The sequence below is a fragment of the Atractosteus spatula genome, chromosome 6 (assembly GCF_055471065.1).
Source record: "Atractosteus spatula isolate fAtrSpa1 chromosome 6, fAtrSpa1.hap1, whole genome shotgun sequence".
Taxonomy (NCBI): domain Eukaryota; kingdom Metazoa; phylum Chordata; class Actinopteri; order Semionotiformes; family Lepisosteidae; genus Atractosteus; species Atractosteus spatula.
The window spans coordinates 51,539,048-51,561,965 of NC_142711.1; the positions used below are offsets into that span (position 1 = coordinate 51,539,048).

Genomic DNA, 22,918 nt, shown 5'->3' on the forward strand with positions numbered 1-22,918 from the left:
TTACCTTGGTTATATTTTTCAAAACTAGGCTGTTGTTTTTCAAAACTCTAAACAGCTGCATCGAACTGCATCAATGCTGTATTTAGGGGATTTTTGATCTTCTCTGGCTGAAGCATCCCGTTTTTTAAAAAAAATCTTTACAGGGATCCCCCATTTATTTTTAAGATTCCCTCAACTACAGTGACCCCTGGTTAAACCCCGGGAAAGACCGTAAGAGCAGGTGCTCGCCCGAGGAGCTAGGGCTGCTGTATTTAAAATAAAAACAGCAACAGTAATATATAGTTTATGGCCGGCAGGCGGTTAGGAAATCAAATATCAACATCACAGCGTGGTGGGCTTTGAAAGAAGCGCAGCATCTTTAATAAAGTTTTCTCTGTAGATGAGAGAACGGAGGGAGGCGGATCAAGCGCTCCGTCACCGTGAGTACGCCGAATCCGCCCGAAGCGCGCAGCCAATCCCCACGCAGGCCCCTGATCACGAGTGGCGCTCGGGGGGCGGTCAGCTGCAGCCAACCGCGCTGGCAGGCTTGCGGGGCAGGGAGGCGGGAGTTCCTGGAGCCGTGGCTGTGCGGTGGTCGCTGCGCCCCGAGTGGGAGAGGAGAAGGCTGAGCTCGTCCCCCCCCCGCCCCCCCCGCCGCGCTCCGCTGGTGCCGAACTGCAGCCCGACCGGGAAGAGCCGTCGCGCGTCTTCGCCTTTCAGCCACAACAGCCCGCCGGCCAGCGGGGAGCTGCAGCGACGAGCTGGTTGCCCCCCCCCCTCCCCTCTTTTTGTTTTTGAGTTTTGTTTGGGTTCTCTCTCGTGAAATCGACCCTGCGCGTAAAAAAAAGGAGGAGAAAAAATAAGTTAAAACTTCAAAATTGGTGCTTATTTGCCCTTTTTTTTTGTGTGTGCAAGACCGGCATTTTGAAATCCCGGATCTATTTTGAAAATAAACAGAACCTTGATCACTCCCCTAACACCCCCACCACCATCGCCACCACACACACCCCCCCCCCCCCCTTCCTTCCTTCTTCTTCTTCGCCGTAATTTTGTTTTTCATTAGAAAAAAAAATCGTTTGGATTTGGCTACACCAAGTGAAAACAGCGTGAAGCGAGGCGGCCCACACTCAAAACGGCGCTGTGCCAGTGAGAGTCGACAGGTGAGTAAGCGCCTCTTCCTCGTCCGGGAAAAGATCGTACAGCTGCATTTTCTTTCTGGTATGTTTATTTTTTTTTCTCTCTCTCGTAACTTTCAATTTAGCTGCGCCCGCCTGGCGTGCGGTTCAAGATCCGTTACGCCGCCATCAGGAAAAGAGTGGCCTGTAAATTAGGTTGGGAGGATCGGTGTGGCAGCGAAAAGGTGTTTAAAGGATTGTGGAAAATACACCCCGTCAGATCGCCCTCTCTTTCGGGTTTTCCTCGCCTTTTTAGCGGAGAAGGGTAGGAAGAAAGGCCGCCCTGGATGCGCTTCGCAACTGGGAAAACAACGCGTAAATGCAGTAACAACGACAGGCAGAAAGGTCTCATTTTCTGTGTATCTTTACGAAGCGGGGCCTGGTTATGGGATGGTATGGTACAGTCTTGGACTGCAAATGGGATGATAATATCACGGAGGTCGCCATCTTTCACAGGATGCTCCTGCAGTTCGGTGTTTCTGTGCATTAGCGCTCGGTATCGTTAAGTGAGAGATTTCGCAGTCGCGCTTTTCGTACATGACCGAGTACATGGATGGTGTTCACGTTAATATGCATGCATGTAGATGAGCTGAATATTGTGTTATTTCTTTTCCTGTGCGTTCGGTAGATGCGGAGCTGGCGTACGAATCGGAGCAGTAACTGGTGTGCTATTCATGTGCGTTTACTATTTCTTTTGTTGTTTTTGCTTTTGAATGGGGGTTATTTTTCCTTAAGAGTGCGGTGACAGCTGCCTGACAAGTTCGTTAACCCCTACAGCGCAAACCGTTCCGCTCTTTAATTACTCACCTGGCATGCTCAGATTATAATGTGAAAAATAACTTGACTTTGCCAACTACAATCCTGGCGGCCACAACTTCAGTGTCATAGTACCTGTTGGCTGTGGGTTTAGCTAGTTAGCTGCGTGTACATGTTGACGGAGACCGATTGTCAGCCGTTTAAAGTACACTTAACTGTTGCTTTGAAAGGGGCTAATTCATAATTTTGATTTCGGCGACCAATGTCAAAACATAAATTGTGACTCGTCAGCCGAAACCCGAAAAGTGCAACTGCGAGACTCTGCCGTCATCTTGTTTACAGATGAACTTGAGCATTTTGTTGTTCTCTTCGCCCCTTGTTTTGTTATATGGCCCCGGTATTTCATGGTCCGCCCTAACGTGGTGAGCTCAAGCCCAACTCCAAAGGGCCATACGTTGGTTTGTTTGTGGTGCGAGTTGTCAAGCCTTGTTCATACCGACAATTCAAAAGTCGTGTAGGTGGGTGGGAAATCACTTTACTGCTCGCAACTCCAAGCGTTGGCTCTGAAACTGTGTGGAGACGCAGGTGACATTTGTTTGTGTTGGGGACAGCCTATGACAATAGGAAGCCTGTTTCATGCTCCAGTGGTTAAATTCTCACTTTGTGTGGTTTCTGGCCTAGTGTGTCAGCAATAGACAAAGCTGTGTCAGCTACTAACAGGCCCGCACTGCGTCTCTGGCTGACTGTTAAATGCAATGTAGCGAGAAAGTTTGTGAATTTACCATTGAGCAACTACAGTATATTAATCCGCTGGGGGGCTTAATTCACATTTGGGAAACAAAATGTGATATCTTAAATTCTAAGACAGTTGTTCATGACATTTTGCTACGCCAAGTTTGGCCTTTATTTTTGGAGTAGGGATAGGCTCAGGTCTAGGCTATTTTGTTCCAAAGCTATTTTACATCATTTAATGCAGGTGATCAAACCTTCAGTAATATTTATACACATTGTTTTATAAAATATTAAAATAAAACTATTTCAGAATTCCTTTTTTAATTCAATTCAAACACATCTTTTGAAAATTGTTTTTCAAAGATGTTTTCAAAATTTCGTAGTAACCTGAAATTACAGAAATCGTTTGTCATTTGCTTGTTAGGCCATCATAAAAGACTGGTTTATCTTTTCGTCTGTGCTTATGAAATGTCTGTGTTAGATTATTGATTTCGTTACAAATTAATTATTGTGATCATTTTTTGGAATGTCATTTTAAGATCCTGTTGTCTCAAGAAACAGAAACTTCGTTTTTCTATCTGCTATGAAAGTTAATATGCAAGATTTGCACAACTTTACTGTACTCGCCTTTTATCAACATGGTTTTCATTTTTAAATGCCATCAAAAGCGGCAATATTATTTGTTAATACTTTAAGAAACTTTAGTGTGAATTTTTGAGTTTTTTTGAAAAAAATAGTGTGAATTTAATGAAAATAATATAGAATGATCTTGAAATGCACAAAGTTCTCAAAACAAAACAGAATTGAGAACAGCTAAGTGCTTTCTTGCAATTTAATAAATGCTAATGCATTAGCCACCTGAAAAGAAAATTACATAGCTGTACAAGGTTCATTTCAGGATTTAGTAATCTTAGTCAATCTGAGACAAAGATCAACACTTTTTCAAGGGAAGATCTTTATTAGAATCATCATATTCTGTTCTAGTTTCCTTCATATTTGTTTAGTTTGCTTTTTAAAGGATTTTGAACCACTTTTAAATGGGAATAATTGTCCAATGCATAGTTAGAAAGGTACCTAAATGATATCTAGCTGTTGCAAACAAAAGTACAACACAATGAAAAATATTTAACTATTGATAGATTTGATTATGTGAGTCATACTTTTTGCAGCATGTTATAGATGGGCATAAATGAGTAACTTTAAATGATCAGATTTGTGGTTTCTGCAATCTGGTGTCAGTGCAGCCCTTGTTTGTTCTAACCTTTTGAAAGTTTCTGAAATAGTGCAATCCAAGAGAGATCAGAAGTATGTATTTGATCTGTAGTTGTCTGGAAATGACCAGTGAAGGCGTTCATCCAGAGGACAGGTTGAGACCTCATGGGAGAGCTCATTTCTACTTGACACATTGGGGTGCACAACTCTGCTGGACAGATTAGCTGGGGAGAATTTCTGGGGAGAAAACTATTTCTTTTCCCTAGATGCAGCTCACTAAGCAGTAGTTGCCCTACATCTCAGGTCAGACAGGTTTCTAACATCCAAACATGGTCATAATTGACTAAGATTGATTACTAACTCGGTGAGAAAAAGAAACTAAGGACTGTAAACGTAACAAAACGATAAGCCCTAATAGGTGGCATCCAGCAATGGCAACAAAAGTGCTAAATTTGGTTTTCTTAGATACATTAGTGTTTTGTTTTGGCAATTTGATAAAATGTACAGCCTATGAATTTCTGTTCATTTGGATTAACTCTGTAGTTGTTACATTTTAAAACAGTGGCACACAAAATAAAACGGCTAAGGTATATGGACAAGAATACTTCATCAGTATCAACATTAAGTGAACGTATGCTCGTTATTGCTTCAAATATACATTATACACATTGTACATACCTTATAAATATAAGGCAGTCAAAAAATATTTAGATTGAGATACACTAGAAACTTGGTAAAAGTTTAATAATGGGATGAGCAATGCACACTGTATAAAAAAAGATGAAGTGAAGAAGCTTCTACCTGCACTAGATGGTACATGTTGAGTACAGCCTAACATATATGCAAACAGACTGTGTAAAAAAAACATAAGAGTGGTTACAAATGTGAGGAGGTCATTCCACCCATCTAGCCTGTTCAGTAGTTAGTGGTTTATTGATCCAATAAGAACATTAGAACACTAGTTTGGTCCCCATTAGAAACTTATTTAACCCCAACTGTCTGTCTGAGTGTACCTCAAAGTAGTTAGGGGAAATAAGGTATAAAATATTCCAGACTTGATCAGTTTGGGTCTGGGCCATGACATGTGAGATTGGGATTCCCCAAGTGTTGGCCCGGGATTGGCTAAGCACTGTTGGAATTGGGCGGGCCTGAGGGGAATGGGTTAGCTTCAGTTTATCTTCCAAGAACATCCCTGGTAAATACACGTGTATAACATACATACGCTTGTGAGTTTGCAGTGTTCTCTGTTCACCAATTCCAGTAGACACAGTCAGGCTGGTTGAAATAAGGCCGATGTTGAATAAAACCCAAATATAAGAATTCCTTGGTGCACTTGAAGGATGTTGTGTAATTTTGCTCTCTTACAAACATTCTCATTCTGTTATTATTTGAATTATTTAATAAACTCTGAAAAAAATTGCTGTCTGTCAAATGACTTGTGGATTTCATCTGAAATGGGCTTTGACTAGGATTTTAGCAATTAAAGTAAGAAATAAGACAAAAATAGCTCAAGTATTTCGGTAATATATTCTATGGTGTTTTCTTTTCTGTATTCTGTCATTGACTAACGCTGTAAATAATGTCTAGTCCGAAACATTTTTGGCACATTTGGTTGATGGAGGGGTGGTGTAGCACAGTGGGTAAGCTGTTGACTTATTACTGATGTGATATGGGCTCAAGTCCCTGCAGCAGATGCTGCTATTGTACTCCTGGGTGAGGTACTTTTATTACTGCTCCAGTCCACCCAGCTGTATAAATGGGGCCTAGCAGTGCATGAATTATCCCCAGCAATAGACCAGTGTCCCCTGCAGGGGGGGGGAGAAGTCGCATGCTTTCTAGTTTCCTTAATGCTACAGAAATGTATGTTTCACAACCGCTCGTTATATCGTGTTTTGATCTGGCCCATTGTCTTTCTGTTTTTAACTTCGCCTTCACCTTTTTATGGTAGATGGAAACAAGAGTTTCATACCAGTGACTTGCACAGTTTGCAAACCTTGACCTGAATGGTCTTAGACAAATTTCACAGCTGAACTAGAAAACCAAATACATGCGCTCTTGTAATCTTTAATTTAAATATGAAATCTGTGCAAGTGCTAATAGTTACCCTTGTTCACAGACTCATACAAGAGGCAGGTTCTGTATCCCTCTGCCTCATCGTGTTCCAAACAGCCCCGTTTGATTGCCTACAGAGAGTTTTTCTTTTCATGTTGAAGTGAAACAATTGGACGTGCATGTAGGAACTTGAAAGAACAGTGATGCTCAGACAAAGTTATTCTTTTTCTGCAGTTTTGCAAAGCTACTGGAAAAAAAGTAAGACCATGTATTGTGGACTTGTGTGTTGTAGATATGGTGAGACATTGTAAAAACAACCAACCGCGTGTGAAAGCCTGCTAAGTGAGATATGTGAGCTAAGCATTGCATATTTGAAAATGGGTATAATTTCCCATCTCTTGCTAATTAAGTGCGCAGACTAAGAATTACTGTTTTTTTTGCAAGTCAACATGTGTTGGAGCTAAGGCTTATGATCACAGGGCTTAAACTCCAAAGATCTCAATGGTGGAAAACATCCTGGTATATCTCGCCAATAAGGCTGTACCGGCGCTGTTTAAAACCTGAGCTTGACTGCACATTTGGTTTTGAAGCTCAGTCAAGACCAAGATAATTCAAGACAATGTGTCTATAATTATGGTGATATTGGTCATATTAATAGTATTATCTTACTTGGTCTAGTAGTTGTGTTAGTAGGATAAAAGACTGAAAGTCAACATTTGATTTAAGAAAAATAAAGTAAATTGATTGTTGTTCCCTGATCTAGGTCGTAGGCAAAGTATGAAACAAGAATTGCTTGGCTATAGATTATGCAGCTGTATAATGTGACAAAAGTCCACCATAAACATAATCAATTCTATTTATTAGTATCTCAGTCATTGATGTTATAATTTTACCTTGGTCTTTTTAATGAGAAAAACAGTTAAAAAAATGCAAATTATCTCTGAATATTACTAGTTCCTTTGCCACATTTGTTAACATGGGAGAAAATTATAAAAAAACATCCTTGTCCTTTTAAAATAATTGGCCTATGGCCATTGGCAATCCGGCATACTGTTCTTTATTTAGATATTTAAGCAAACAAAACATCACAGTAATTAGACATTACTTAATATACAAATTCCTAACATAAGGTGATCATCTCATTATTACCTAGGAATTTGTTCTTTGTATCCGATGACCATGTGAGGGATTAGGTAATGTAGCGCACACAGGTAGTGTTGATGTTCAGCATGCAGATATGTCCATCCATCTGTTTTCTACCCGCTTTATCCAATACAGGATTGCATGGGAGCCGGAGCCTATCCCAGCAAGAAACAAATACACCCTGGACAGGATACTGTCCATCACAGGGCCCACACAGTCACCCAGTCACACCAGAGCCAGTTTCTTCAGTTGCCATTTAACCTGCTAGTGTGTCTTTAGATTGTGGAAGGAAAGGGGAGTATGTGAAGAAAACCCACAAGAACATAAGGAGAATAAACAAACTCTACGCAGCACCCCAGAAATTGAATCCTGGGCCCCAGCACTGCTAACCACTGCGCCATCGTGCTCCCCTGCAGATATGTCTATTACAGTAAAGTCTTGTGGAAAATCAGCTGTTGGAAACACTAATACTTTTTCAGTCTGTATATATATGCAGACAAAAATGCCTTCATTTTAACCTTTTTTTCCATTATTTTTAATTGTGACACAGTAATGCCAGTTTAAATCAAATGAATTTGAATTTGTCCATCAACTTATTTAAATTAGAAATTGTATTGCTTACTGATTGTCTCAGTATATGGAATTGTGGAAAGAATTATCTACGTGCTCAGGTGTGACCATGTGCCCAGGACCTGGTTGCTGAATGTGAAAGGAGTAGAGAGCTGCTTTGCTAAACCAGTCATGATTTATTTTTTTATTGCTTAAGGTGTGCACAAAGTGAATAAGACATACAGCAATGTAGCATTATATTTGGTATGTGCAGTAGACTTGATGTTTTATTATAATGTTTCAGGGTTTGTGCTTAGTTTCACCCAGTAAGCAGTCACACAGAAAGCAGAACTAAGGCATAGCTCAAAACATTATTGGTGAGAACTGCTCTATTATGCACTCAGAAACCACAGGAGTCAGTGATAGCTGACAGTCTGAAGAAACCCTTGCCACCTTTAAGCCTACCAAGCCCAGGCTGAACTCAAGACTGAGTGCCATAACATGGGGATTCCTAGTAATCAAGAGACCATCACCAAATTTCAGCTGTGAACAGAGCCTTTATCACTTAAGCAGCTTCCAAGTCCCTAATACTCAGGTTTTTTTTACGTAGCCTCCAGTACAGCTTGTGTGTTTCCTTGGTAGAATTAATCTGAGATTTCCTTGTGATCACGGTGACTGTAAACCTGGACATGCGAAAAACGGTTGGGTTCTGGTGTGTTTAACATTTCACAGTCCCAAGAGTGGTAATGTTTCTGCAATAAATTGAGTTGCATAGATACTCAGACAGTTGGGCTTCATCAGTAATTGTTCTGGTTGATTTTTTTTTATCAGTACTCTTAACAATTTTGGTTTCTTGTATTAGGTCAATCTGACACCAGTTCTACTCAAGACTGGAACTCCTAGAAGTTGTAGAGTGCTTCCTCAAGATCAGTACTACCCATCTTGTTTTTATATTGTAGGCTACAATTCTGCTAGGTGGACTTGTCAGATTTGCCAGGAGTCTGTACAGTCCAGCATTAGTCTAAGCTGCTTCATGTTTTCTTTGCTGCTTCATATTTCCTTTAGAATTTGAACATTAAAATATTTGTATATACAATGTATGAGCAAGAAGAATGAAATAAATCATATCCTAATACAAATTACCAAGGTACCCTAGTGATTACCTCAGGCCTAGAGATTTCTTTTTTTTCAACCACTGTATCTCGACACACTTTAGATTCTAGTACTTAAGTTTCTTGGAAGAAAGTTACCTTGTCCTGAAGGAGTGTGGTAATTGATCAAACTAGATTGTGCAGTGCTTTGGGTAATTATGAAATTATTGGAACTTTAGGAAATAATGAAGTTCAGTCTGTTTTTGTGACTGCAGCTTTTGTCAGGCACATGAGAAACCTTCTACGTGGGTTGTGTGAAAGCCTGTAAGTTTAGTGTCATCTCTGCTTCTTCATGAAAATGTTAAAAGGAAACATGTTCACACCGATGTCATTGTTTGGGAAAGTAACGAAGGTGGGATTTCACAAAGTGGAAGGCATGTAATCTTTATTTTGACAGACCAATATATTTGACTTGATTTTTTCACTATTTGTCAAGCAATACACTCTTTCTATTTTAACCGCTCTCCTACAGGAGGAGTTGGAGGTAACTTTTGAAAGGCCTTCTTTACTTTTGTCATTTTTCATGTTGTTGTGCATATCTGATCGGCTGTACTTGGTGCTGTTCTGTGAGTTTGAGGTTCTACCATTGGAGGAGCAAGTACTTGGGAATTGTACCCCCAGTTTTGATGGGGGTCCTAGAGAATAACCCTGACTTGCACCTGCAGTCCACAGTTGAGCAAGATTGTTGTCCACAAATCTCACTTAGGCCTCCTTCCCAGAACACCTTTCCACCTGGCAGTCCTCCAGCCTTTCCTCGCAAATGTCATAGAGCACAGCTGTAGTGCCATGTGAGATGAACACGTTCTTCCTAGGAATTTCAGTGGGGAAGTAAATAATCCTGTTTAGGTTCTATGCCAAACACTTTTTAGGCAAAATTGTACACTGCTCGACACAATCAGGAGTTGTGAAATATGCATATTGATCCTTCATTATTATTGTCTACTGTTATAACAGCAACGATTGGTATACAGCTTGTTCTGGGTGGAAAGAAACTAGGCTTGTCATTAAACATTTTAGTTTGTGTGATTGAAATCGTAAACTAATAAAAGATAATTTAAGCGAAATCGTAAATGAGCAGTTAAAAGCCGATGACATTTTCTAAGAGGTAAAGCATCATATTTACCAATCAGATTAATTGAGTGTCAGGTGTTCCTGGTCATTAACAAGTGTTTTTCAGTACATGTCAAAGAAAAGGGAATATCTCAGTGTAATTTAAAATACTTTTAACTCGTGGACTTGTATTAGTGCTTTATGATAAGTTGCAAAAAGAACCTGCTGTTAATTAAACAAATCCATGGCGGCACAGTTGTTAACATTCTCGTCTGATGTGTAAGGCCTGCTATGCAAAGTTCTGAGGAATGGTGGAAATTACAGCACCCAAGTTGATAGAGCGTGCGCAGAATGAGAATGTGGCGCAAGCCTTGTGCACCACTGATGTCTTATAGGTTCATTGTTGAACGTCAACATATTGAAAAGTCATATAGAGAAATGACTCCACGTGCAAATTATATTCATCTGTTTGTGGTTAAGCAAGCAGGCAGACATCAAACACCAGATAATCTTAATGTTAATAAAGATTACCGATTTGTACTTAAATTAAGTATTGCGCTGGACAAGGCCTTTCATGTAAGAGTGCTCCAGAGAGCTGAGATTTTAAATTAGCCCAAAAGAGGATCAAACTGCTATGAAGTAAATCTTCATCCGGAGTTGCGAGTCTGAGCAGTTTTCTTAACCATTTCGCTCTGGACTGGGCATCATCCTTTGGAAAACAAAGGAGTGATTAAGTGTTCTTTTAAGTGACATTAAGGGATGGAGACGTGGCTCAAACTCATCCAGACTATGTGTACCTACTGTATTTGCATTAACATATTATGATTTATATAAATGATAACCAATTACTTTCTCCCAAAATATTTAATGTGAACTGAAAACAATGGCAATATTGTGCAAAGGAGAGCCTGAGAAAGTTGTTCAGTAAGTAATACTGCGCTTTTATTGTTAGTGGAAACATGATAGCATAGACAACAATTGATAACATAACTGGTGTGGGCTGGAGTAAAGGAATATTTTAACAATGTGAATATAAATTCATTTCTGTATGAGTTAAGTAAAGCTGCTTTGAAGTTAAAACAACTAACCTTGTATTTCAGAGCCCTTTTGTATTTTCTGCTAAAATATTAAATAATTTAGGAAAAAGACATTTAATTTGCAACCTTTTAACTGGCTTTCATATGCCTGAATGCAGGCAACAAATTTTAGAGAGACGTGGCAGAAACATGTCACTAAATGTTCGGAGCCGTTTTGATTTTCGTTCTTTTCGTCCAAAAGGATTGTCCTGTTAAGATAATTTTCTTCTCCGATTATTTCTGCTTTGGAATGGTTTTCAAGGTACTGTCATCAGTGCTTTTCCTTGTGTCCTTGTGTGACTTATGTCTGTTATAGTCATTATAAACCTATTATATTGCATTTCATAATTCCATTTCAATTGATCAGTGTCATTATTGCGATATTCATATAGCATAAGCACAGTCCACAGGTGGAAAAGAAATTGGTAGGAATACGCCATGTCAGTAGACTTTCAGATATGTTGTTCATAGAACTAGCCATGTTGTCATTATGCAGAGATTGTACTGTGTTTTCCAAGCTGTATGAAAGCCAGAATCTCTCTAACTTAATCATTTTTAATACATTTTTTAAAGGTTGTGTTTATTTTAATTTAGACAGCATATAGCACTTTTACGAAAATGGATGCCATGTGAAAGCTGTTTGGGTGCCGAAAAGCTAGTTAAGAAAAACAGTATGTCGCCTTTCTCACCTCCCATAAGCGACAGGATTTTAAACTGATTTAAATTGTCTAAGAATGCACAAGCTTTCACAAATTTCAGTAGACATTATTCTCACATAAATATGATAGTCATGATTTTACAGCACTGTGATTAATTTAGGCTGCGTATTTACTTGGAGTATTGGAATCAAAGTTGTTGTTGACTCTTCTTGTTTGTTTGTAGCTGTATTTTGGAGTCACAGCCACATAGAAAATAATTCAATATTATTTTTGATCCATATTGATATATCTATATTATTTTTGTTTGATGCATACAAAACATTTCCTTTATTTGAGGTGCAAAATCTGCAGTCTTAATTAGAGTTTGCCAGTTTGGGTTCGAGGTACTACTGTTGACCAAAGAATTTACCTGCTCCACATAGACCTAGATCAGGAATCGGCAACTTTTTAGGAGTATGCCCAATGTTAATTCTTGGCACTTTCAATAGATAGAGACCCTGATCTCACTCCATAGCTTTAGTTCTGGGCTGCATATCTCTACACTTCGAGGGCCATAAGTCTGTGTATTTTAATGAAGTTTCAAAATCCTCAGTACTAATCCCTTGAGACACGGTCAGAAAGGGTAACGCTGGACCAAAATGTTGAAAATCCAGAATGGACAAAATGCTGATGCAAGTTCTTGCAAGTGCATTTTGATCTCGCGTTACACCTAAATATTCAACCACATCAGTTTGAGACTTTCTGTTGAAGTTGTGATATTGCTATTTGATAAAAACGGATAGGTTTATATACCGTATAGTTTGGGGCAGTACATTTTGGCTGTAATTTGTTCAAACCGAGAGATGTCAGAGCCATTGTATTTGATGTTTGTTGGCTGAATGCGAGTCCTAGTAACTGTCAGGTTAAGTTGGCAAAAAATGTTTTATTGTGACACTGCACAGAAAGGTTGTTTTTGTGCCGATTGCCGTGTTCATGGACAAAGTAAGTAATTACGGAGTATTTTATTGGAGGTTAATGCAAACTTTGGTTCCTAACCTCAAATTTCCAAAGATGCACAATGCCTAAACAAGTAGGGGTAAGACAAAAGCCTCTGTATTCATCCATCAATTTTCTAACCGCTTTGTCCAATTCATGGTTGGGGAGGAGCTGGAGCCTAGCTCGGCACGCAACAGGCTCAAGGCAGGGTACGCCCTGGACGTGACGCCAGTCCATCACGGGGTACACAGACACATACTTGCACTCACACCAGGGACAAGTTAACATACCATTATGTCTTTGGACTGTGTGACCCACATAGACAAAGGGTGAACAAAATCCACACAGCACTACAGGTTCGGAATGGAAAGCAGCAATTCTTTCCCCAGCTATATTCGGTTTAAATATGTTAAGGGTCAGGAACACGTGCGACCCTGATATGGGTTTATTTAGAGAACCGTTCGGGACTGTAACGCCATTGGTTATTAAAGTACACTCATCTCCGGTTCCAGCTGAGAGGGAGCACTGGTGTGTTTGGCTGCAGCTCCTCTCACCAGTTTCTTTTTGTATTTATCTGCTTTTTTTCCCTTTCTCTGCCACCCTCGTTTCTAATTATTTTTAGCCTCTCCACATTGCAGTGGTTCTTTTTTCCCCCTCTGCTCCTACTGTATTTAGTACCACCATCTACTGTCTCCTCTGAGTATTCTCATCATCCATATCTTGTGGATATCTATTTTTTTTTATTGTTGTTGTCATTCTGTAAAGCGCTTTGAGAAGCCACCTTTAAGGGTGCGATATAATATTGTTTTTTTTATTATTACACTCCAGTAAGGCAGGTAGCAACAGAGAGAGATTTGTTTTGCTAACATGTTTGCTGCTTCTATGGGCGTGAATACAAATGCTTTAAAACCGACATGCTTCCTTCTTTTAATAAAGTATATTCACTTTGGCGTAAAAGTGTGCCTGCTGTGCAAATTAAGTCTATACCTACAAAAGGAGAAAAATGGTTAGTCGCACAAAATCTCAGAAGTGTGAGTAGGTAGCTGCATCAGATACAAAGGAACAGGTAAAGGTTTATTCCATGGTAAAAAGAACAAAAAAAAAAGAAGGTGGCTTCACAGCCAACACAGTCTCTTTCCTTTCAGCATGGAATAAACCTTTACCAGAAGTGTGCCTGTGATCTCAAGGATTTTGTTGTAGAAGAAAACAAATATATTAGAGATGTCTTTGTACAACGGGCACTATGCTAGCAAGCAAAGAAAAAAATGTTTATCATCACATGTAAGTATGGGTAGTGCAGAAGACTTTGAGAAGCTTATTTGACAACAGCAAACCCAGTTTTGACTTTAAAAAAAAATACAGAAAAATAGAAACCCTCCCTCATGTATGATGTGTAGTCATCTTGTCTTTGGTTAATTAGATAACTCGGATTTACTGCAATGGAGACTTATAAAATATCAGTGTATATAAACTAACAGCTAAGCTGGTGTTTAGAAGATGTGTTGGGGGGAAATCGCAAATAAGTGTTGAGATCAGAGACTAAATGCTGTCCAAAAACAGGAAGCAAGATAAGGAACTTTATTGTATTTGTATATTTAAGCTTTTGTGATGTTAACATTTGCTTTGAAATACTTAGCAGCGTCGCATGTGACAGTGGTTTGACATTGATGTATGTCCGTGCAACTGACTGTGGATACAGTGGGCATCGTCAAATGAGCATAAAAGTCGTAGTGAAACGTCTGTAACCCAAATGCAAGCTGTTGTTGTATTCTTCTAAAATAGTGTTTGGTAGTGAATCACAAACTGAATAGGATGCAGTACTTTGGGCATTTAAGGGGTGTGTGAAGAGAGGGTAGTGTTCATATGGTAATAAAGTTGCCTTAAGCCTTTTTTTTTCCCCTTTGTTTGTTAATGCAGAGAAGGGATACAATTTCATATTCTTTTTTCCTGTTGTGAAAACATTGTGGTTCCCTGTGAAACAAGACTGTCTGCTGGGAGGATATAGTGCTCTCTAGGTAGTCTGTCTGGGATCATTCCTGTCACTTCAGTGTTTTCATTTCCCTCTAGGTCTCAAAAAACCCTTTACACAATTCTCCTAATTTGCCACCTTGGTTTGTGGTGTATTGCATGGGGGGGACTAATTATCATACTGTTAGTTAAGGGCTTTTATCTTGAGCTGTGCATGCAAGGTCAGTTCATGCTGAAAACAGCTTAAATGTACATTACATTTTTTTCATAGCTGGGATAACTTAAAAAAAAGAAATTAAATAATTTGGGGCTGTTTTAACTATCCTTAAATTCTTATGTTGACATCTGCTTACATTTGATGTTTTAATGCAGTCTGTTTGAAATGTCATCCTAATATGTAACAACATTTTTAACCTTAAATGACCAATTCAAATTCAGCTTAGATTGGTTATGATATACATTGTGCTTTTTATTATCACATGGTATTGAAGCTCAGATAATCCTACATTGCTACATTGCAATGTTTCTTTTGTTAAACTGTAAGAAGATTTAGCAGACATTTAAAAATTTCCTACAAATTATTATTTTATCTATAGTATTTGTTGCTGTGCTTCTGTCCTACAGCAGTGCACCTTGTTAAAATGTGCATTCTAGGTGTTAACTATCTATAATTTTATCAAAATGTCCTGATGTTCATTATTGCTTTGATGTCTTAGTGATTGGGGAAAATATATTTTATATGACTAGTGTATGCACAACGCTGAGCTAAAAACATTGCTGCTTAATTTCAGTCTACACTTTTACACTGATTCTAAGTTCAGGATTTGGTTTAAACCTAGATATACCTTTTTGTTTCAGAGAATTTGAACTACTACATTGTTGAAAACTTTAACTGATCTGTTAAAGTCTGTTGTGAAATACGGGAGAAAAATGGTCATTTTTAATGTATTTTAAACTGAGAGACAATACAAAACAGGAAATGCTATTGGTTCCAATCCTCATTTTAGTTTTGTGGTTACCATTGTAGCAAGAGCAGGGTGTTACCCTGGTGTCCTTGCCAGATTCCCCCCTGGCCTTTACCATTCATGGTCTCCTAATCCCATTTTTGAATAGGCTTCATTACTCTGTTCGCCTCCCCACTGATAGCTGATGTCTTTGGACTGAGGGGAGTCCCCATTACCTGGAAAGCTTTTTGAGTGTAATGTCCAAAAAATCATTCTATTAGTGTAAGGAATTGAAATGTTTAAAGAATGAAGTTGGTCACATCTAAGTAAAGAATATATCGTAGATCATGTATCCAGGCCAGTGCCTACTCCCTGCTTGTTTAACAGTGACATTTTGCCTTATGAGCTGTTGTCTTAGTAGGCTGTGTGTTTGAGTACAGTATGCTTGTGTATTTACATAATAATTTATGTATAGACCTTATACTTAATGGAATTCCTGTCATCATAGTATCAGACAAAGAACAGATTAAAAAAAAGAAATGTTAGTGCTGGCATAAATGTGGTATTTTAGTATGCACGTGCTCAAGCCCAGACTTCTGTAACCTGGATATTTGGATGATTTCTTAGTCTGCAAATATAAAGGCTATTACATTTCATCCTTATTCAAATATGAATACATTATTGCACTATTCAAACAGTGACACATTGTTGGTAAATATTTTCTTTCTTGAGAAGTGAACATTTCAGCATAGTGTCCACATTTTGTTTTATCATTTTTGTTTTAGCATAGTGGATACATATAGTACAAATCTTGATGAGGTTAACTTTACTGAAATACTTAATGTTCTTCAGCCACTGAAGGTATCTAAACCACTAAGGGTCACTAGTGCAAAATATACAATTTACATAGTTTGCATAAATATGCAATAATGGACTTCTGAGAAGTAAGCAAAACTTTTTTTTTTACACTACTTAGTTGGTCGTTTAATATCTTCATAATAGAAAACATTAAAGGGTAACTCCAAAAGCTATGCTTATTTCTGGGTTAGAAATAATTGGCATTGATAAGTGCATTGCAAACCACCATGCCAGTCAAATGTACACGGTATCTTTACATCTCAAAATAGACAGAGTTTCCAGGTATGTGCAGTGCCATACTGCTAAATTGTCTGTGATTCAGAAAGAGGCAGCAAAACTTCCTGTAATGTGAACCAGGCCTATTACATTGAAACTAGCAGGCTTGTGGATACATCTCTTTTAATTCAATAGAAGTATTGCTTTTACTCATAAAACCTTTAAAAATGGGCATTAAATTTAAATTTTAGGCCTTAAACAATTATGATCAAAAGTATCACTTAAATCGTCAAGATTTATTTTTAGTTTTTCTATCGGGCACCGCTGTCAGTCTCTCATAGCGTTCTGTTTTCAGCGATTGCTTGTTATGGGCAAACATAGTAGGAATGGTACCTGGTTTGAGCACAAGTTGTGGTTCAGTATCTGAAATGAAAATATATTTCATATTACAGTAATCAATCTCTTTCTGTTGCAATAATGCACATGCTTCAGACCACGCAAATTTGGCTACTGTATTAATTTATTTTAAATGTTATGAAACTGACGCATACTAGGTGACGTTTTCTAGATACTCTAGATAACTAGACTGCCGATTTGAATGAGTGCATTTGAATTGAATTCAGCGTGTCAGCTTTGAGATGGTTTTTGCTGACAAGTACTACTTGTTAGCTCTGCAGCCAGGTCACGTTGGAACATTTCTGTGGTGAAATATCTGCTGCACAATATGAACATATTCGCTTATACATTACATTAGTCATTACAGTGACTAGGAAAGGCCGGATTTAAGTTACCGTGGCGAGACCAGAGGTTTGTGACAACATGATGACCGTACAGTACTTTCACAGAGGTCAGAGTTTGTAAAAATTGTGCGATACCATCAATTAATTTGTTACCGAGATTTAATAACCAGTCTGAGAAATTGGGCCTGCAGTTCCTCTTTAATAAAAAAAACATTGGTGACAAAGAAACCTTGCAAGTAGCTTAACAAGTAAAGCTTCCTTCCTTCTGGGCAGGTTGGGCCCATACAGTGCTTGTTCGAGCCTGGGACTCAATTCCACTTGTTGCCTCTGCCAGGAGTTCCCCAAGCAGTGAGGCACACTTGGCTAGCTGCCTCTTGGGGTAAGATTTGAGATGAGTTGGCCAGGGCTCTCAAGTTTTTGGCACATAGAAGTGACTTCCTAGGCCCCTGCAGGTACTGTAGAGCTTGCAGTATGTCAAAACAATAACTAGTTAGATGTGTCTGTAGTTGGAGGATCATGTCTACTCTTCCTCATTCATCCTATGTTCTATTTTGAGGGCATAAAATTTAGAACATAAAAGTGGCAACAGTGTTGGATGACATTTTTTGCCTGAATGTCGGGATTTATCCTCAGCTTTACATATACTAGGTGCTGAAAAAATCCTTTCTGCTGAAGTGGTGGTATACAATGCAATCACCTGTATCATTACCAAAATCACACTTTTCCAGTATACAGTTTGTGTTATAAACTTGTTTTGTATGACAAATAACAGTACTTGAATTAAGAAAAAATTCATATGAGGATGTATTTTACAACAATTTATTACTTCCCAGAAACAGTGTTTCTTATATCAGATCTTGAAAATAGCTTACTTTACAATATTCACCTTCTGCATTAAAATTTGCTATCAATATTTTTCATTATCCATTGATCTCAACATGTGGTTTTTAATACACAAAAGCCCACAGTGGTGGCATGTAACTATTTTTGAATGATCGGGCACATGTTTGTGGTTTTTAAAGATGTCCAGGAACTTACTGTACTGTACATGTTTGTATTAGTCAAAACAAGCTGATTTTTGTTTTTAAACATGCATTCCAGAAAAATATCAGTCGAGTGCTGTTTGAGGCACAGATTTGTTAAATTGTTACATTTTTGCAATTGTCACAGAGTCCTATTGTAGTCTGAACCTGGATTCCAACATAAGAGCTCCATAATGAATGGTAGGCTAGTACCCAACATGCTCAGAAAGCAGACAGATCATTCAGAATCTGGGCAGATTGCTTTTTCTTGGCTAGTTTAGTAACTGCTGTAAAAAACCCTGACAAGCTGGAACAGTATTTTGATGCAGTGCTCATCATGATAGACATTTCTCCATTCCATCAGTTAGAATTTCTGCTGCCAGCAATTTGTTTTGTGTTGGAATACATTGGTTCAGATATTTCCCCAGCACTAAAACAAGATATTTCCGTGTTGGGAATAGCTTTCCTTACATTTTGAGGACCTTTTTTTTTGAAGATCTGTTATAAAAAAAAAAATCTAAGTGTGTCAGAAAGAACCATAAATGAAAATGTAGTTATGCACAGCGTAACAGTTGTGTGTTGGACCTGCAACATTGGACTTTTGAGGACTCATTTTTTTCTTTTGTACATAATGAACGATAGACAATAGCTGTAAAGGAGCTAAAGCAAACTAAGGAGCTTAAAATCAAAGAGGTGGAAAAATAAGTTGAGACGTATAAAAACATCCCATAGGTATTCAAAATGGTAAGCAGTGGGTGTGTAGGAAGGCTGTGTAGTGTTGTTGAAATGAATTCCTGTGCCTTTTTAATTAAATTTTAGAGACGTGGGCTATAACGATGTTTTTTTCAGAGGTATTATTTTGAGTAATCTCCAAGAAATTGTTATACATTCAATGATAAAGGTCTTGCTGTAAGATTATTTCACTGTTCATTGAACAGACTTTTCTTAATTACAATACCAAATTATTTCGAAATGAGAATGGGCCATTTTCTATTTTTTTCTTGTCTCACAGCTGGGTTTTGAATAGACTTTTGTTATAAATCAACTAGCAGTACACTTCTTTGTCACACAGCAGTACAGCATCTCTCATTTGCAGTGAGCTAGTGTTACCGATTTGTTCCCTTTCTTATCGGTTTCTCTGTTTGGTTTAGGGTTTTCTTGGAAACTTGGCACTTCTTGGCCTTGTTTGTGTTCTGCACAAGTGTAAATGCGCTTATTGGATAGAATTAGTGGCTGAACACAGCAGAATCTCTAAAGACTCTTGAAGAATCACCAGGTCATTTTATGGTCTTTTCAAAATGGCTGGAAGCCTAATCCACAGTCAAACTGAACAAATACATTCAAGAAAGCAAGCATAGCATTAACCATAAATTGTCTGTTGGATCTGTCCCACCAATAGAAGAAGCCTATGAACTCAGAATCTGGTCTTTTAGCCTCAGAAGACATTAGATGGCATAATAAAGGTGGATTTGATATTCTTTGTAATAAAAAACTTTTTTAGCACATTGAGCAAACTAGTCATTGTTGACTTTTTCACCATTCCCAAACTGTTTTTCGCTGTGTGATATTGGTAAATGTCATGTCTCATTTCCTGACATGAAAGTAAGTTCTCGTTCTCCGTGTTACCCAGCCCTTTCCAAACTGCGTGATCAACATCAGCAGAATGTAGGATAGATAGCCAGAAAGCAGCATCTCATTTGTTAAGTTTTGGTATGTAGTTTTCCTCTGCAGCTTTAGTCATCATGTGATGCTGATTGTATTTGTATATTATATTGTATGTTATTAACACAATATACAATATGTTAGTCTTTTTCTTGTGAAACAGATCCTTCTTTATTGTCCTTTTAATGTGAGTCATGTTTTTTTTTGCCACCCTTCCATTTTACTGCCTGGGAAAATGGCCAATTCTCCAGGATGGTTGATTCTCTCTACTAGGTCTGTGTTTGGTCTCGGATATTTTTCCCATCATACTGCAAATAAATGGAGATTTCTTGGTTTCAATACACAGCCTTTGAAGGTTACTTTGACTGGTCTATTCTTTATTCATGGAAGCAAAAGCAACAATGTTATGAAAACAATCATGCAGTATTCTGAATAACAAAAAATTAAACATAACACTAATTAAAGAAAGAGGTATTTAATATTTTGTGTTACTATGGAGGTAAACGGTGTTGCTTGGGTTTGAAAAAAGTGTTTTGTTGAATACTGGAAAAACTAAGTAAATTACTGTAGTTCTGGAAAGTATATGTATGGATTGGGTAGGGTACGTATTAAGCTTGAGTTTACACAGCTCTGCTTGTTACATTCTTCTGTGCTAAAATGCTTGTAGACTTTCACAATATAGTCTGTACTTTTGCAGCTGGGATCGCCTTCTTATCTGACTGTAGTGGCAGTCGAGCAGCACTTGTTATAGCAGCATAGCTACAGGGCTTGCACAGTTCATCTTGCAGGTGTGACGGGGGTATAGCCTATGCACTCACAGCCTGGAGCGCTTCATAGGTTACTTTCATACAGGCACTAGCTCTATTAGTGAGTACTAGAGAAACAGGCCTGTCATTCAGAAGTGCTATTGATAATTGTGATGCAAAATCAAATTGAGTTATTTTGTTGAACTTACACTTTCTTCATGTATTGCTGCATGACTTCAGTAGTTGCATAAAGACCAAAAAAATCCATTCATACAAAAAATGTTTTCTGACATTTCCCAATAAAGATCCTCTGATGTTTAGCATTCATTAATGTTGAGTTTTATTGATTCAGAAGCTGCGGTAGTCTATGAAAATTCCAAGCATAAAAGTCCTTTTCTTTTTCAGCATTTCACTCAGAAATATAAAATTGCAAATAAAAGCAATGAAGACCTATGTAATGGTTTCACTTAATCTAGTCCCAGCGTTCATTACTGTTTTTACATTGAAGGAGTGGCCTCTATCTCCAAGTTTCTATTTGTGCGTTGTAGCTCACTACATTCATTTTTGTGGGTGGGTTTTGCAATTTGTAGTGTTAGTTTGCTATGGATACTTTTGTGTCTCCTGTAAAACCAAAATACCACCTGTCCAGAAGTGAAAGGCATTAATTAAGACTTTTTTTGTTTAAAATAGTTGAGCAAAAACATTTTTTGAATTGTTCATTGAAATTCCTAGAGTTCTAAATGGGGAAAAACCACATGATAAACACTTTTGTATCCGGCCAGCATAGTGATCAACGTTCTGCAACAAGATTACTGGGAAATTGCACCATGATTTAATTGGTCTCTTTTTTTACGAGTATTTTTTTCAATGTTATGTAGAGAGAAATTGCAGAGTTGGAACGTTCTGTGAAATTAACGTCTTGCCACACTGATGGTAAAAATCTTCAAGAACAGAAAGTGAATTGGAATTGAGGGAGAGACGGGAAACTGGCAGCTGCATTTGAACTCGGCCCGAACCAGGGGTCAGTCTTTGGCAAAACATTTTTTGTTCCTCGCACCTGTCAAAATTCAATGAGTATGGGTTCCAGATAAACTCTTAAGATCTACCTGGTCTAAATTGTCAAAAATATTAAATAATTTCTTGCACTTATACAGCGCTTTTCTGTACACTCTGTTCAAAGTGCTTTAGAGGTAATGGGAACTCCCCCCCACCACCAATGTGTAGCCCCCACCTGGATGATGCGACAGCAGCCATAGTGCACCAGAACGCTCACCACACATCAGCTGGGGAGGAGAACAGAGCGATGAAGCAAATTCATAGATGGGGATTATTAGGAGGCCATGACTGGTAAAAGCCAATGAGAAAATTGGCCAGGACACTGGGGTAACACCCCTACTCTTTTTGAGAAATGCCCTGGGACCAAAGAGAGTCAGGATCCGAAGGATGGTGCCTCTCTTACAGTATAGTGTTCCTGTCACTATACTGGGGCATTAGGACCCACACAGACCGCAGGGTAAGCGCCCACCTACTGGCCCAACTAACACATTTTAGCAGCAGCCTGAGTTTTGTTTTTCCCAGGAGTCTCCCATCAAGGTAATGACCGGGCTCACACCTGCTTAGCTTTAGTGGGTTGCCAGCTGCAAGGTGATATGGCTGCTGGCAAAAATGTAATGGGTGTGGGGAGTGTATAGCGTATACTCTAGTATATTAAACACAAAAAACCACATTGCAATGCTACCCATTTTTATTTAGCTGGTTAAGGTAGCAATAGCTACAGAGTTACTTCAGAGCAAATAAGTAACCTTAGGAGACACTTTTTCATAGATACTGTATGAGTGAATATATTTTGTAGTCATAAATTTTTAAGGTGTAAATGTTAAAATTACACTAAATGTGATTAATATTCATTTACAAAGTACACCCATCTTGTAAATAAACCGTATCTTTTCTAATTATGTTTAAGTGTATACTTAGTTTTTTTAAGTGTATACTTAGTTTTACTTTAAATGTATTACAGTTACAGCTACTCACTTTTGCCTTTTCATTTAAACGTTTTCAGAGATGTCGGGAAGCTGCATTCAAAATGAAGGTTCTTTTTGAGTATTCTAATGAGGTTGTATTATTGCTAATTCTCCTTCATTGATGCAGTGAAGGGTGGTGGTCTGTCCAGCCCTGTTAACCAAACTGTGTCACTGTGGCTTAGCAAAAAATGAACCATTCAGTTACACAGAAAAATTAAAATTGTTTCTCAAT

At 38.3% G+C, this 22,918-nt stretch overlaps 1 protein-coding gene across 2 annotated transcripts in view; it reads left to right on the forward strand.

Moving 5' to 3' along the window:
• The first annotated feature begins 504 nt into the window (after window positions 1-504).
• The window catches only part of larp4b (La ribonucleoprotein 4B), an 83,771-nt gene continuing 61,357 nt past the window's right edge, over window positions 505-22,918 (forward strand). The window contains exon 1 of one of the 2 annotated variants that reach the window (XM_088918301.1): window positions 505-1,139. The gene's annotated coding sequence lies outside the window, so the exon portion shown is untranslated. Of the gene's footprint in view, window positions 1,140-1,458; window positions 1,500-22,918 lie in introns of those variants that run through there. The other variant, XM_088918302.1, reaches the window with a different exon arrangement.